This window comes from Marmota flaviventris, chromosome 17 (assembly GCF_047511675.1).
Source record: "Marmota flaviventris isolate mMarFla1 chromosome 17, mMarFla1.hap1, whole genome shotgun sequence".
NCBI classification, from domain to species: Eukaryota; Metazoa; Chordata; class Mammalia; order Rodentia; family Sciuridae; genus Marmota; species Marmota flaviventris.
In genome coordinates, this window is record NC_092514.1 from 31,961,195 (window position 1) to 31,979,685 (window position 18,491).

At 36.8% G+C, this 18,491-nt stretch overlaps 1 pseudogene; it reads right to left on the reverse strand.

Moving 5' to 3' along the window:
* Nucleotides 1-15,856: 15,856 nt before the first annotated feature.
* On the reverse strand, nt 15,857-16,817 carry LOC114081750 (olfactory receptor 3A1-like; annotated as a pseudogene).
* Nucleotides 16,818-18,491: the final 1,674 nt, after the last annotated feature.

Here is an 18,491-nt window from a genome sequence, read left to right on the forward strand (position 1 = left end):
CCATCAAAAACATAACCAAATGTAAAAGAAAGAGAGAGGCATACCTGGTTGAGGGGCAAAAAGAAAACCCTGATAAAGAAATATAAGCCATAGTCAATGCTGTGGTGGCCCTTTAGGGTTTGTGATCAGCAATCAGGTAAGCCCTCATGGTTGGGGCTTGGGGTGTTTGTGCCATTTGGTAGAGCAGATGTGGCCACAGAGCCACATAAAGCTTGGAGATTAGTAGTCTACATAAAATACTTGAAGTATTAGCCTATTTGTGGAAACATCACTAGAAAGAATTTACTAAGTAATGATTGTAAACAAAAGATGTTACTCATAGAAAATATGATTATCTACAAATAAATCCATGAACTCTCTGGATGACCAAAGAGATTTCAAAAATTTTGTTAGTTATAAGCCACTATGTAGAAAAATTGATGCTATATAAATAAATTAGAAAATATAATTTCAAAAAGACTCCTCAAAAAAAGGAGTTGTAAAACCAATCTAGATGCCCTTCAATAGATGAATGGATAAAGAAACTGTGGTATATATACAAATAGAATATTACTCAGCATTAAAAGAGAATAAAATCATAGCTTTTGCAGGTAAATGGATAGAGTTGAAGAATATGCTAAGCAAAGTAAGCCAATCCCAAGAAACCAAAGGCGGAATGTTCTCTCTGATAAGTGAATGCTAATTCATAATGGGGAAAGGGGATATGGGAAGAATGAAGGAACTTTGGATTGGGCAAAGAGGAGGGTGGAGGGGAGGGGGCTTGGGGGTAGGAAAGATGGTGGAATGAGAAGGACATCATCACTCTAGGTACATGTATGATTACACAAATGGTGCAACTCTACATTGTGTACAACCAATGTGTGCTCCATTTGTGTACAATGAAACAAAATGCATTCTGCTCTCATGTATAACTAATTAAAAACATTTTTTAAGTAATGATTTTTAAAGTAATGATTGTTAAATGTTAAAGATGTTAAAATGATTTTTAAATGTTAAAAAAAGACAAAAAAATTTTAAAATAGTTGTAGAAAGTTTTGAGTCATCTAGGAATAATTCTAACTAAAGAGGTCCAAAAGAAGTTTCCAATATCAATAAATTTTAATAAACTTTAATGAAGGACCAAAAAAAGGAAAGGAAATATGGGGCTATAGAGAATGTTCATGGAAAGTCTCACTATAGAAACCTCAGTTCTTTTCCAGTTAATGTGTGAATTCAATGAAGTCTCAATGCAAATGCCACAGGTTTCCTTTACACATAAAACTTAACAAACTGGTTGAAACTAAAACAATTTGTGGAAGGGATTGGCAAACAATGAGCCTATATGTAGGGAAGCTGAAATCCATACACCTTCCACACAGCAATTAATCTTCCTAACTAGCCCCAGAGAAACCCCAGGACATGGCCTCAAGAAGACATGCAGGAGATGTGTATTGCTACAAAGGAAAGTTATAAATGGGCCACTCAGTGAGAGATGAATAAGAAAATTGTGCTACATTATTACTAATGGATTCCTTTCAATGGTTTTTAACATGAATTCACATAGATACTTCAGACACAAATTAATGTGGTGATAGAAAGTGGGTTGCTGGAAGATATATGGCACATCAGAAAATATATGTACATGTTAATCTAAAGTAATATATCCAAAATGTAGCGGGAGTATAAGTCCTGAATGTAAAGTATCTTACTAAGAGTAGAAAAGTGATTATCTCTGAGTGGGAATCAGAAAGATTTTTGGATGGGAACAAGGACATTTCAAGCATATCTGTAATATTTATCTTAAAAGTTGGAGGAAATATGAAGTTCTACGCAATTAATTTTACACAAATTTTTGTCATATTATTCTCTGCTATTCTGGCATTTTAGCAGTATAATAATTAATACATTCAATTCAAAATAGATATTTCCCATGTTTGGTGATGATTTCATTAGTAGGGTAGCCATGGTGTTGGCAGATCAAGTCCATTTTTTTCCCCCAGTACTAGAGACTGAACCAAGGGACATTCTACCACTGAGCTACATTTCCAGGCATTTAAATTTTGAGATAGAGTCTCATTCAGTTGCCAAGTCTGAACTGAAACTTGTAATCTCCTGCCTAAATCTCCAGAGTCCCTGGGATTGGGTGTGCAGTACCATGCCTGGTTTAAGCCTCTGACTCACTGAAGGTAGGAGATAGAGTTTTCTTTGTGAGTAAGCTGAGAACAAAAAGTGGATACATGGGGAGAGAAATCCATACATTAAGCTATGTGAGAGAGAAAATGCAGTAGTATTTTCATTATCTACCTTGTACCAGCTCTTTCCCATTAACTGACAAACATATTGTACCCTCTTCAGTCATTCAGTGAATCGTCCTCAGTCCTGTAACTGTAACCACCACTCCTTTTCTTACCTCTATTCTTCCTTTCTGAATTGGTCTTGACTATAGAGATGTCATCTGTTGGAATGAAAAATATAATACACAGATACAATTGTGTCCATTTCTTTAAAATCACTAATTTTTATGCATGAAGTTCAATGTCCTCATGGAAATAACCTCAAGTACCAAAAATTCAGACATCAGAGGATGATTCCAGGAAAAAAAGTGTTATGTATCTATCAGAGCAGAGAGAACATGACAGGACAGGGAATGGGAAGATATCAGACTGGAAAACTAGTTGTGTTTTTGTTTTAAGGAGGATTTTCATCTAATGCAAGGTCTTTATTCTTTATTAAGTACTAAGAATTTATAAGGTGGTTGTGGGTTCCACTAACCATTTTTCGTTTGTTTAGTTGTAAATGTATGTGCTTGAAGGTATACACTAAATGACCAATGAAGATGGAAATATTCTGACTGACAATCCAGTATAAGGACAACCTCAAAGGGATAAGAAAAAAAAAGTGTGGTGGGCTAAGAATGTAAGAAAGAGAGGCGCAAGAATAGGAAAAAGGGTTGAAATAATCAATGCAGCAACCAAAGCAACAGGGAACCAAAAGATCTGAGCACAGGGATGGTCTTCAGGATAGACAGTCAAAGGGTGTGATAATACAGTGTGGTTACAGGGAGAGAGGATTTATGTCGAAACCAGGGAAAAAGAGGTAAAAAGACCCTTATGCTACCATGGAGATGCATCCACATGAATGCTAGAGGCAGAATCAGAACCTTGAGTTCACTGGAGGGAAGTCAGAGCCTCAGACACTGCTGACCACCAATATCCACTTCCTGGGACATGTTTGTGCTCTGAGAAGTCAATGACATGAGTGTTATGGTGCTGAGGACAATTGACAGAAGAGGCCAAGTGCTTCCCCTTGTTTTTGGGGTGCGGGGCAACAGAGATGTCAAGGAGGTATCCTTCATGTGCTTTAGATTCTCACCTGTGCTTTGACAAGGAGACACCACCACCTTGTGAAGGGCCCTTTCCAGTGCTGCTGAGTGTGCAAGTGGACAGCATCTCCTCTCTAAGGCCATGTAGGTGTGTGAGTGTGCATGCACACAGCACAAAGCCACACAGATTATGACTTCAGGAAACAGATAGGACCTAAGATCTAGATAACCTGTCTTGCCTACTTCACCCCGATCCTGTGTGCATAGACAGGAACCCTGGAGAAGTGAGATCAGTGGGGAGGATACCATCTCTGTTTTATATCACATCTTGGGAACTTTAGGATCTGGAGTCAGGCTGAGGCTTGTACCTACCCTGATTTAACTACTGCAACTCAATGTGACTTTTGGTCATTTACTTCACCTGGTAAATTATATTTTGTAAAATGGCATAATAATTCAACTTACCTTGTGGGGGCTTTTTAAGGGTCAAGGAAAAGAATGCTTGTGGTGAAGATGCTGGCGATCTACTGCTTGATATTGGTGTTATAAACCATCTGTAATGTCCACAGCCCTCACCTGTGGAGTCAGCTCAGAGGTTGTCAAGAAATGTCCTGGCCAGGAGGCTGTTAATTTTCCACAAGTGGGAAGTTTGCAGGCAGCTGGTGTACCTTCTGCTAGCCTTCCTTTTGGAATTCAAGCTTTCCTGGGTCTCTGTGAGCGAGGTAGAGAAGACAGGTCCAGAATGGTTTGGAAAGAGGCACTCTTAGTTGACCTATGGAATAGAAGGGATGGAAGGAACTGTTCAGAATGGAGACTGAGAATGAGAGATCTAGTTTCCAATTCTGCCTTAGCAGAAAGATGGTTAGGAAGAAGCCACCAGGTTATAAGTCTCCTAAACCATGACTCTCTTGTGTCTTCATTCAGGTCAAAGCGTAATTGTTGGGACTCATTGACACTCCTTGAGTGGGTCCCTGAGGGGATATAGTGGCTCCCAACAGTAATCTTCCCCAGAAGGAAGGATGGATAAAAAGACTTCTTGGAGACTGTGTCTCTAGGGTCTGAGCTGTGGGCTGACCTATTCCACCTTCTTTGTGATCTCCTATCTTCTGTTGTTCAACTTAAACTTGAAACCAACTCTTGGGAGTTGCAAGGACTATGGTTTAGTTGAGCTGCTGGTATTTCTTTCCTCCTATCCTGTTAAGTTTGACAAAAAAAGAAATATACTTCATCTTTTCCACTGAATTTGACTTGGAGAGTTTTAAGGTGCAAGGTATACTCTCTTTAATGTAGCATGCTGAGAGTTGGTCTTCACATTTTCTAGGTACTTAAAGATGGAAAAGATCTAGATGTTGTCTAGTCCACTTTATGTATGTGTTCCCTTATAATAGCTCTGAATAATTGTCATTGTCCAATGATTTAGCACCTCCTATGGCAGTGAGCCACTATCTTCTGTAGAAGGTAATGGTGAAGACTGTAAGCCCTGACAGCATGACCACTGACTGACTCTGCAGCTTACTGGGTATAACTGGCCTTGAACAGTTATTTAACTTATCCACTACTAAAATGGAAATAATCATGATAGTGAGCACAATATTCTCACACAGTAATAAGGATTGAATGGATTAATAGTTGGAAAATTCTGGTATTTTAGAACTAAAAAAGTTTTTCATTTAGAATATGAAGTTATCCAAAATAATATAGACACGTTTCAAACAAGTAAAGTTATCCAAAAGCCAAAGACCATAAATCTTAAAAACCTATGAGTGTTAGCTTTTGTTCTTAGAATGTTTTGGGTGCAAGAAACCTTGTAAAATTATTTAATCCACAGCTTCATCTTTAAGGTGAAACTGCTACTGTCAGGAAGAAGTTTCCTTTTTTAAAAAATTTGTTCTTTTTTTAGATATACATGATGCTAGAGTGTAATTTGATATATTATACATACATGGAGTATAACTTCCCATTCTTGTGGTTGTACATGATGTGAAGTAACATCAATCATGTATTCATATATGAACATAGGAAAGTAATGTCCTAGTCATTCTATAGTCTTACCTATTCCCATCTCTCTCTCTTACATTCATTCCCTTTGTCTAATCCAGTGAACTTCTATTCTTCCCTCTCAATGTGTTTTAGCATCCGCATATCAGAAAGGACATTTTAGCCTTTGTTTTTTGGATTGGCTTATTTCACTTAGCATGATAGGCTTCAGTTCCAACCATTTACTGGAAAATGCCGTAATTTCATTCATATTTTGGCTAATATTCCATTATAAATATGTACCATATTTTCTTTATCCTTTCAACTTTTGAGGGGCACCTAGGCTGGTTCCATAGTTTAGCTATTGTGAATTGAGCTGCTATAAATATTGATATAATATGATGATTTTTAGTCCTTTGGGTATATGTCAAGGAATGGGATAACTGGGTCAAATGGTGGTTCTATTCCAAATTTTCTGAGGAATCTCCATACTGCTTTCTAGAGTGATTGCATCAATTTTCAGTCCCACTAGTAATGTATGAGTGTATCTTTTCCCCCACATGCTTGCCAACATTTATTGTTACTTGTATTCTTGATAATTGCCATTCTGACTGGAGTGATATGGAATCTCTTTGTCATTTTAATTTGCATTTCTCTAATTGCTAGAGATGTTGAACATATACTTGTTGACTGATAAGATTTCTTCTGGAAAGTATGCAGAGAGCCATCCATGAACTGTGCATGAACTAAAATGATGTTGAAGCCATTAGGCAGGAAAGTCTGGTATCAGGAACTCCCAGCCACAATCCTGCTGGTTTGAGAATGCCTGGTTCATGTGGCTTCCTACACAGCTCCATCACAAGTTCAGCAGAGCACCAGAGATGGGCATGACCTGTTAAGAACTGAACATCCTGCTTACCTCCACCCATATCCTGTTTTTTGGAAGAAGCTCCTGTGGATCCATTTTGGTCTATACTGGTATAAATAAAGCAAGTGGGGGCTCCTTCATTTGTTAGAAGCCGTATGCATTTGGTTGGCCTAAACTGTCACTGCCCCCATTCCGAAAACTTAATTATGGTCTCTAGTGTTTATTTCATGGTACTATTTTCCTAGCTTTTTTATTTTACAGCCAGCCCATTCCTTTCACAGGAACCTTTTCCCTTGCCCAAGTGGGACGTGGGTGAGAGAAGTGCCTGTTCAGTTCCTTTGGCCACGTATTCTTTTTTATATATATGACAGCAGAATGTATAACAATTCATATTACACATATAGAGCATAATTTTTCATATCTCTGGTTGTTTACAAAGTAAATTCATACAAATTCGTGTCTTCATACATGTACTTCGGATAATAATGATCATCACGTTCCACCATCATTTAAAACCCATGCTTCATCCCTTCCCCTCCAACCTCTCTCCCCTATCTAGAGTTCATCTATTCCTCTCATGCTTCCTCTCCCTATCCCACTATGAATCAGCCTCCTTATATCAAAGAAAACATTCAGCATTTGGTTATTTGGGATTGGGTAACTTCACTTAGCATTATCTTCTCCAACTCCATCCATTTACCTGCAGATGCCATGATTTTGTTCTCTTTTATTGCTGAGCAATATTCCTGTGTATATATGACACATTTTTTAAAAAAATCATTCATCTGTTGAAGGGCATTAGGTTGGTTCCATGGTTTAGCTGTTGTGAATTGTGCTGCTATAAACATTGATGTGGCTGTGTCCTTATAGTATGCTTTTAAGTCCTTTGGTTATAGTCATAGGAGAGGGATAGCTGGGTCAAATGGTGATTCCATTCCCAATTTTCCAAGAAATCTCCATACTGATTTCCATATTGGCTGCACCAGTTTGCAGGCCCACCAGCAGTGTATAAGTGTACCTTTTTCCCCACATCCTCGCCAACACTTACTGTTGTTGTATTAATAATAGCTGCCATTTTGACTAGAGTGAGATGAAATCTTAGATTGGTTTTAATTTGCATTTCTCTAATTGCTAGTGATGATGAATATTTTTGCATATATTTGTTGATTGAATGTATATCATGTTCTGAGAAGTGTCTCTTCAGGTCCATGGCCCATTTATTTATTGGATTATTTGTTTTTTTGGTGTTGAGTTCTTTATATACCCTGGAGATTAGTGCTCTGTCTGATATGTGAGGAGTAAAAATTTGCTCCTAGGATGTAGGCTCTCTATTCACTGATTGTTTCTTTTGCTGAGAAGAAACTTTTTAGTTTGAGTCCCTTCCATTTATTGATTCTTGGTTTTAATTCTTGTGCTATAGGAGTCTCATTAAGGAAGTTGAGGCCTAATCCCACATGATGGAGATTAAGGCCTACTTTTTCTTCTATTAGACGCAGGGTCTCTGGTTTAATTCCTAAATTCTTAATCCATTTTGAGCAGAGTTTTATGCATGGTGAGAGATAGGCACTTAATTTCATTTTGTTGCATATGAATTTCCAGTTTTCTCAGTACCATTTGTTGAGGAGGCTATCTTTTCTCTAATGCATGTGTTTGGCACTTTTGTCTAATATAAGATGATTGTAATTTTGTGGGTTAGACTCTGTGTCCTCTATTCTGTACCATTGGTCTACCAGTCTGTTTTGGTGTCAATACCATGCTGTTTTTGTTACTATTACTCTGTAATATAGTTTAAGGTCTGGTATAGCAATATCACCTGTTTCACACTTCCTGCTTAGAATTGCTTTAGCTATTCTGGGTCTCTTATTTTTCCAGATGAATTTCTTGATTGCTTTTTCTATTTCTATGAGGAATGTCGTTGGGATTTTGATTAGAATCGAATTAAATCTGTATAATGCTTTTGGTAATATGGTCATTTTTATAATATTAGTTCTGCCTATTCAAGAGGAAGGTAGATCTTTTCATCTTCTAAAGTCTTCTTTGACTTCTTTCTTTAGGGTTCTATAGTCTTCATTTTATATATATATATATCTTTCACTTCTTTCATTAAATTGATTCCCAAGTTTTTTTTAAGGCTATTGTAAATGGGATAGCTTTCCTCATTTCCCTTTCTTAGGATTTGTCACTGATATGCAGAAATGCCTTTGATTTATGGGTATTGATTTTATATCCTGCTACTTTCCTGAATTCATTTACTAGTTCTAGAAGTTTTCTGGTGGAGTTTCTTTGGGTCTTCTAGGTATAGAATCATATCATCAGCAAATAGAGCTAATTTAAGTTCTTCTTTTCATATCTATCTATCTATCTATCTATCTATCTATCTATCTATCTATCTATCTATCTATCTTTAATTTCTTTCATCTATCTAATTGCTCTGGCCAGTGTTTTAAGAACTATGTTGAATAGAAGTGGTGAAAGAGGGTGTCCCTGTCTTGTTCCAGATTTTAGAGGGAATGCCTTCAATTTTTCTTTGTTTAAAGTGATGTTGGCCTGAGGCTTAGCATAGATAGCCTTTATGTTGTTGAGATATGTTCCTATTATCCCTAGTTTTTTTAGTGTTTTGAACATAAAGGGGTGCTGAATTTTGTCAAATGCTTTTCATACATCTATTGAGATGATCATATAATTCTTATCTTTAAGTCTATTGATGTGTTGAATTACGTTTATGATTTCCATATATTGAACCAACCCTGCATTCCTGGGATGACTCCCTCTTGATCATGGTGCACAACCTTTTTGATATATTTTTGTATTCGAATTGCCAGAATTTTATTGAGAATTTTTGCATCTATGTTCAGAGATATTTGTATCTATGTTTAGAAATATTGGTCTGAAGTTTCCTTTCTTTGAAGTGTCTTTGTCTGGTTTTGGAATCAGGGTGATATTGGCCTCATAGAATGAGTTTGGAAGTGCTCCCTCTTTTTCTATTTACTGAAATAAATTGAATATTATTGATATTAATTCTTCTTTAAAAGTCTTGTAAATCTCGGCTGTGTATCCATGTGGTCCTGGGCTTTTCTTGGTTGGTAAGCTTCTGATGGCGTCTTCTATTTCCTCACTCGATATTGGTCTGTTTAAATTGTGTATATCTTCCTGACTCAATCTGGGCAGATTATATGACTTAAAAAATTTGTCAATGCCTTCAATATCTTCTATCTTATTGGAGTATAAGGTTTCAAAATAATTTCTAATTATCCTTTGTATTTCTGTAGTGTCTGTTGTGATATGTTAGGGTCTGTAAACAAGCCAAGATGGCGCCTGGCATTTTGCCAGAGGGAGTGGTTTGTGAAGTAACGCCAGAGAGCCATTAAGTGTGGAGATTCCTTATTGGTTGACTGCTGTATCTAGTTTATGTTAATTAAGATAAGCTGTGTGTAATGTATATATACCCTTCCTGTCCTACAATAAACGGCTCCCACTCCTGCTGTATCAATGTACACAAGTTGCTCGTCACCCCCCGGTTATTTTGCTGCAGCCGGTCTGCGGCAGTGATATTGTCTTTTTCATCACATATGCTGAGTTCTCTCTCTTTTTCTCTTCGTTAGCATGGCTAAGGGTCTGTCAATTTTATTTATTTTTTCAAAGAACCAACTTTTTGTTCTGTCATTTTTTCCCAATTGTTTCTTTTGTTTTGAGTTCATTGATTTCTGCTCTAATTTTAATTATTTCTTGCCTTCTACTGCTTTTGCTGCTGATGTGTTCTTCTTTTTCTAGGGCTTTGAGATGTAGTGTGAGGTCATTTATTTGTTGACTTTTTCTTCTTTTAAGGAATGAACTCCATGCAATGAATTTTCCTCTTAGTACTGCTTTCATAGTGTCCCAGAGATTCCTATATGATGTGTTTGTGTTTTCATTTACCTCTAAGAATTTTTTAATCTTCTCCTTGATGTCTTCTGGAACCCATTTTTCATTCAATAGCATATTGTTTAGTCTCCATGTGATGCAGAAATTTTTATTTTGTCATTGATTTCCAATTTCATTCCATTATGATCTGATAAAATGCATTGTAGTATCTCTACTTTTTTATTTTCTAAGAGTTGCTTTGTGACAGTGTATGGTCCATTTTAGAGAAGGATCCATGTGCTGCTGAGAAGAAAGTGTATCCACTTGATGCCAGTTGAAATATTCTATATATGTTAGTTAAGTCTGTTATTAATTGTGTTATTGAGCTCCATAGTTTCTTTATTCAACTTTTGTTTTGAAGATCTATCTAGAGTGAGAGAGGTGTGTTAAAGTCACCCAAGATTACTGTGTTGTGGTCAATTTGACTCTTGAACTTGAGAAGAGTTTGTTTGATGAACATAGCTGCACCATTGTTTGGGGCATATATATTTATGATTGTTATGTATTGTTGGTGTATGGTTCCCTTGAGCAGTATGTAATGTCCATCTTTATCCCTTTTGGTTAACTTTGGCTTGAAGTCTACTTTATTTGACATGAGGATGGAATCCCCTGCATGCTTCCACAGTCCATGTGAGTGGTATGATTTTTCCCAACCTTTCACCTTCAGTCTGTGTATGTCTTTTCCTATCAGATGAGTCTCCTTTAGGCAGTATATTGTTGGGTCTTTTTAAAAAATCCAATCTGCTAGCCTATGTCTTTTGATTGGTGAATTTAAGCCATTAGTATTTAGGGTTACTATTGAGACATGGTTTGTATTTCCAGCCATATTTGTTTATTTTTGTTATTTAACTTGATTTTGATTAGTTTTCCCTTTAGTGTACTACCTCCCTCTGCTGGTTTTCATTGTTGTTTTTCATTTCCTCTTCATGAGATATTTTTCCAAGGATGTTTTGTACTGCTGGTTTTCTAGCTATAAATTATTTTAACTTTTGTTTATTGTGGAAGGTTTTTATTTCATTTTTAAATATGAAGCTTAATTTTGCTGGCTACAAGATACTTGGTTGGCACCCATTATCTTTCAGAGCTTGATATATGTTTTTCCAGGATCTTCTAGGTTTTAGGGTCTGTGTTGAAAAATCAGCCATTATCCTAATTGTTTTACCCCTCTATGTAATCTGATTCCTTTCTCTTGTGGCTTTTAAAATTATCTTCTTATTCTGTAAGTTGGGTATTTTCATTATTACGTGTTTTGGTGTAGATCTTTTGTGATTTTGCACATTCAGTGTCCTGTAGGTTTCTTGGATTTGGATTTCCAATTCATTCTTCATGTTTGGAAAGTTTTCTGATATTATTTCATTGAACAGTTTGCTCATTCCTTTGATTTGGGCCTCTATGCCTTCCTCTATCCCAATAACTCTTAAATTTGGTCTTTTTATGCTATCCCATATTTCTTGGATGTTCTGCTTGTGGTTTCTTATCATTTTCACTGTGCTATCTATGTTCTTTGCAATATGATATGTTTTATCTTCATTGTCTGAGGTCCTATCATCTAAGTGGTCTACTCTGTTGGTGATGCTCTCGTTCGAGTTTTTAATTTAGTTTATTATTTCTTTCATTTCAAGGATTTATGGGGTTTTTTTAGAACCTCTATCTCCCTGTTGATGTGATCTTTTATTTCTTAGATTTGTTTATGTAGCTCATTGACAAAGTTGTCTTTCACTGCTTGTATTTGTTTTCTTATGTCTTCTTTGAGTTCAAGAGCACTTTATCCATGTATATCCTGAAGTCTTTCTCTGTAGTTTTTTCTGCTGTAGCTGCCAATGCTTCTAATGAATGTTGTCTTGATTTGTTTGTGGTACTTTCTTCCCTTATCTTTTCATGTTGCTTGTGTGTCTTCCTTTCCAGCTCTGTGGATCTGGTGTGTTATTGTTTTTACCCTGTAGATTTGTAGTGCTCTTGTAGGGTTCCAAGATCCCTCCTTTGTGAGGAAGGACAATGTTAATAGATCCCAATATCAACAATACATCACCTATGAACAAATTATTGTGATTAAGACATTTATAGTTAGTCTCAATGCCCAGAAACGTTGGATTCAGTTATTATTTAAAATATAATCAGTAGTTTCATGAAAGGTGTACAGTTTCTGGTGGCGGACAGTGAGCTGGAGGTCGGGCGTAGGACGATATGCTAAGAGGGAAAGATATGAGGGTATGGGGTTAATATAACTTAGGAAATTTGGAGGAGAAGTCTAATGAAGAGAGTAAGTAGCAGGGGAATAAACAGGAGATAATTTAGGGTAGACAAGTACGTGAGATGACAGTAGAGTACATAAAACAAACACACATATGTATTTAGAAAATTACAGGATATAAAAAATATTAAAATTTGGAGGTTAAAAGAGGAACAAAGAGAAGGAAAAAAGGGAAAGAAAGAAAGAAAAAATTAAAAAGGGGTGGGGCTTATGCAATTCCTCTATATTATATTATTCAGGTGACTCAGTTCTCAAAGTTCTGTTTCATGCAAAATTCTTGGTCTCACTTATGTTGGGATTGTGAGGGCCAGAGGATAGAATGGTAGAGGAGAAAGAAAAACTATAAGAAGGAAAAAAAATACTCTTAGAATTACATTTATTTCCTGCTTCTCTTCTCTTCCAGTAGGTGTAGTTGTCTATTTTAAGCTTGAGTGTCTGCCCTCAGGGTGGTGTAGGTAACCAGGGTGAGAAGACTTGTGCCCCCGGTATCATATCCCTCTCCTGCCTGGAGCTTCCCCCGATCCTGGTCTCTCTGTTTTGCTCCAGGTTTAGACCCCTCCCCTCTCTTGCCTATCAGGTCCCAACTGCAGGACCTCTCACCCTCAGGCTCACACCAGGTGGGCTGCTTCCTGGTCGCACTGCGCTCCTGTTCAACTGAGAGCGGTTTTTGTGCTGTGCAGTCACTGTGCCAAGTTATTGCAGCAATTTGAAGTTCAAATTGATTCAGTACATTACCTGAGGGCACATAGGAATTTGAGGAGTAGGGCTTCAAGCTAGCATTTGCCTGATTTCAAGGCATATAATCTCAACACCTATGACATGTGACCTACTCTCCACATCCTTCTATTAGCTCCTATTGACAAATGTAAGTTTCGCTTCTGATTGTGGTGACTGTTGCTGTCACATAAACCATGGAATATGTTCTAAAATGAACCTAAGACATCCCTATTTCAGTAATAACAACCTGTGCACCATCTATAATAGCCATCTGTAGCACTAAATCTTACTTCCAGCTGCTACCCCCAGTCTAACTCTTTTGCTTTTCCATTATATCTGCTACTTACTCTCAATGAAACAAATCATAACTGGTAGTGTGGGAACCTGACATCAAAAACATAAAACTTCTAATTGGTGGAAGATATTAAAAACCAAAGGACTTTACATATATGTTCCAAGCAATAAGAATGATTTAATTTGGGAGAAGAATGAAATATCTTGTGAATGGATCAATAAAAGATCACTTTATTCAATTAAAAAATGAAAGAATAATAGCATATTGGGAGATTGTGTGGAATTATTTGCAAAATAGTGGCAAAGGATTAATATCCACATTATATAGAGTTCCTGCAAATCAATAAGCAAAATTAATTAGCCATTAAAAAAAGAGGCAAAGGACATGAAAAGCTAATTATCAATGATGAAATACAAATGGATTATATTAGTCCACTCATGTTGCCATAACAAAATAAATAGATAGGATAGATTAAATAAAATGATTTTGTGAGAAAATAATTTTCTCACAATTCTGGAAGCAGGAAGTCCAAGATCAGTGTGTCAGCATGGTCAGATTCTGATGAAGATTCTCTTTCTGCATTGAAGACAGACCTTCTTCTGTATCCTCATATGAAAAGGAGAAAGAGAGAGAGAGAGAGAGAGAGAGAGAGAGAGAGAGAGAGAGAGAGAGAGAGAAAGAAAGAAAAAGAAGAAGAAGAAGAAGAAGAAGAAGAAGAAGAAGAAGAAGAAGAAGAAGAAAGGGAGGGAGGGAGGGAGGGAGGGGGAGGGAGGGAGGGAGAGGGATTCTTCATATGAGGCCATAGCTCTATTCTATTAGGGCCCTACCCTTATAATCTCATTTAACCAAAATTACTTTCTAAAGACTATATCTCCAAATAAATTGGGGGTCAGCACTTCTACATGAAATTTTTAGAGAAACACAATTCAACACACATCCATGAATAATAAATATTTGGAAATACATTCATTCTTATGTGAACATAAAAAATACATATCAAATAATAAATATAATGTTCAACCACTATATTATCAAAAATTAGTAGAATTTATTTATAATAGCCACAGTTATCAAAAGCTTGGAGAATAAGCAATTTCTTTCATCATTGGAATAATAAAATAATGCAAATTTTTTGTAGAATAAGAGGAAACTATACATAAAAATCTAAAATTTTATTTCATTCAACTCAAGAATTTTGTTTATCACAACTTATGGAAATGCTTGCAGAATAATAAAAACACCCTGGTGGTTCAGGAGGCTGAGGCAGGAGATCTCAATTGAAAGCCAGCCTTAGCAATGTAGTGAGACCCTGTCTCAAAATAAAAATGTAAAAATGAGGGCTTGGATGTGGCTCAGTGCCCTGAGGTTCAATCCCTGGTATCAAAAATAAAAGTAAATAAAAAAGAAAAATACACTTCTAAAGAATATTCTACATGTTATTGATTGTAAATGCAGAAAATCTAGAAACACTTTAAATTCTAAAAAAAGGCATATGGCTAAATAAATTTTTATTTACTTGTAAATTAACACTGGGCAATCAATAAAATGGAAAACATAAGATTTTAGATATTTGACAGGTTAAAAAATCTACCTACCATGTACTGTGTAAATAACAACCATGACATAGCATACCCCTATTGATACAACATATGCATAAACATATTTATATTGATATAAAGATACACAACATGTTTATGTATGTATTAAAAAATTAAAAGAATAGGCACCAAATATATTTTTTAAGAATTTAACCTTTATTTTTATTTATTTATTTATTTATTTATTTATTTATTTTTTTATGTGGTGCTGAGTATTGAACCCTCGGCCTCACCTGTGCTAGGCAAGTGCTCTTCCACTGAGCCACAACTCCAACCCAATCACCAAATTTTTAACAGTGGTTATTATGAAGAGTGGGGGCAGAAAAAGTAAAGGTTTTGATTTTCTACTGTTAAAATTTTGTTTTCATTTTCATGAGTACAATTCATAATCAAAAAAATTTAAAGTCAACGGATATTTCCATTTTGAAAAAAAAGAGAAATCCCTAAGGAAATATAAACTCTCCACAGTTAAGCACCCCAGAATCTTGCAGTGTTGACAGGCTAGTGGAAATCAATGTCTCAATTCATACTGTACTAGATCTAGGTCACTGTGTGACCTTGTGTGAAAACAGGTGGTGGGAGCTGCTTTGGGGGAGCTTAATGTAAGGGTATGCTGACTCATGGCACTAGGCTGTGACTTGTTATGTTCCAGTTTAGAGACAATCTTTGCTGGTGCTTTTGGGGACCTTAGCAAAATAAATAAACAAAAGATTCTTCCTGCAGGACCAAGAACCTCCCAAGATACAGATATCTTGGGTTGCCTTTTATCTGGACTAGGAAGAGTTCAGAGGACCAAATGGCAAGTACCCAGGGCTCTGGTCCAGGACTGTATACTACCATCAGGTAAAGCATCCTTGGGGAGCAAGAATATTACTTCCTAATAAAAGTCATCTTGTTCAAGACTCTAGGAGGGACTACTCCCATGGTTTCTACCTTCCTGAGACACCCTTCATGACAGTGCTCGCTTTCCAGTGAGCACCTTCCACAGAGCGCCCTGCACATCGGGATTCCTGAGACTGTAGATGAGTGGGTTCAGCATGGGGCTGACAACAGTGTTAAGGATGCCAATGCCCTTGTCCTTGTCTGAAGCCTCCACTGAACCCAGACACATGTAGCTGAAGACACCTGTCCCATAGAAGATGCCCACCACTGTGAGGTGGGAGCCACACGTGGAGAAGGCCTTCTTCCTGCCCTCAGCAGAGCGGATTCTCAGGACTGCAGCTGCCACATGGACATAGGAGGTGACGATGAGAATCACAGGTGCACCTGCCATGAGGATACCCAGACCAAATAGCAGCAGCTCATTGAGCTGGGTGCTGGAACAGGAGAGCTGGAAGAGCTGGGGGAGGTCACAGTAGAAGTGATTGATCACATTGGGGCCACCAGAAGTTGAGTGTGGATATGGCCACAGTATGGGTCAGTGCATTGGTGAAGGCACAAGCCCAGGACACAGCCACCAGTATCCTCTGGACTGTCTGGCTCATGTGGGTGCTGTAGGTAAGGGGCCGGCAAATGGCCAGGAATCGGTCATAGGCCATGGCTGTCAACAAGAAGCAGTCCACACCAGCCAACAGATGGAAGAAGAAGAGCTGTGTGAGGCAGGCTCCATATAAAACTGTATGCTTGTGGGACAAGAGACGACTCAACATTGAAGGAACAGTGACAGTGATGCACCCAACATCCAGCACTGACAGATTCCCCAGGAAGAAGTACATGGGGGTGTGGAGTTTAGGCTCCACCAAGATGGCTGCCAGGATGCTGAGGTTTCCCCCGATTGTGACCAGGTAGGCAAAGAAGAAGAGCACAAAGACAACTGGTCGCAGCCCAGGTGTCTCCACCAAGCCCAATAGAATAAACTCAGTCACTGCAGTTCTATTGGCTCCAGGTAATGAGCCCCTGTAATAAGACATTCCAGAGTGGAAGGGATCAGCCTCGATTATTTAGTTAGTCAATAAAAAATATATTGACCTACTTACACTTGCTGCTCCAGGAAAAACCCCCTAATTCCTTAGTGAGTATTTCTCACTCTTCAGGCCACACCTCACTTATTGTCCATGTTCTGCCTTCACCATAGTATCCTTATCTGACTTCCATGTGCATTGCCCAATGCCACCCCTACCTTGGACTTCTTTCTTCTCAAAAGGTATTTAAGTCCTTTCTCACTTTGTTCCCTGGAGTCAATGAATGAGGTCCTTCTCTCAAGGTCCTATATGAGATCTGAGGGAAAATTATGCTAAAAGTAAAAAAGAACAGAACACATGAATTGATCATAAATCATTACAAATCTATTAGAAATAAAATAAAACAAACCTCTAGCAAATATAAAGAAGAAAAAAAAATAAAATATATAAAATTAGTAATCAGAAAGTCATAGTATTCATAGATGAAAAAGAAATTTAAATAATCATGGAACACTATCTGCTCCTAAATTTGGACAAATGATTGATTCTTCAACCATCAGAACCATTCCCAAATGAAATAAACCAATAGATAAATAAATTAAAAGAAAGAAACAATAACAACAAAACATGGTCAGAAATGTACTTCCAAATGTGCAGGCTCCAGTTTTATTCCATTTATATGCAAATTATTTTAAATTTGTCAATATAAAGAGAATGTCTACATCATGGACACCTTCTGTAGCTTAGAAATAAAGAGAGCCTTCCCATTCATTTTTCATCATTACCAAATCCTGATACTAAAATGTAACAATGATAAAAAGTGGAATTATTCTATCCTACCCTCATTTGGCTAGATGTATGCGAAAACCCTAAGTACAAAAAATTAAGCCTATCATAATCAAATTTTATAGAAAAGAGAGAATAATTTAACGTTAGTAAATTTACCAACATATCATATTATTAGATTAAAAGAGGAAATCTTTCTAAAAGGCAATTCATAAGTGTCTACATCCATTTGTAATGTAGGGAAAAAAAAGTAAACACTTCTATAGCTCCATGGAATGGAAATATGTAATTTATATGACTTTATATAATAGGAAATGACCACTGAAAGCCTGTATCCCTCCTAAAGGTAAAATAAAAGTGATATTTCTATTAAAATCAGGAGCAAGAGAGCCCTGGTCTTCATTACTACAAATATTTTTCATTATCCTAAAAGTTTCAGGCAAAGAGACACAAGAAGTTTAAACATTAGAGGAGAAAGAAGAGAATAATTGGAAATGACAAAGTTGTCTAAATGAAAACCCAAGAGAGGGACAAACAAACAAACCTAGGAAATAGAATTGTCAAGAAATTGGCAAGTCAGATAAAAAGTAATTATACACAAGCCAGTAGATTTGTGAAACACTGATAATAATTAGTTAGAAAACTGGAACATTCTAATTCATAGTAGATAATATCTTCTGACATAAAATTAAGAGTACATAGGAAATAAGTTTATACCTGAAGTATGGACACAGGAGCCTAGAAAATGGCAGGAAGGAAATAACTATGGATTCCACCAACAGTGGGAACATGGGAGCTTCTCAGCTCCTCCTTTTCTGTTTTCCCTCAGGTGATCTACAGTGAATTGGATTCTTTTTATAATCATATATATTTTATATCAATATAATTGCATATTTT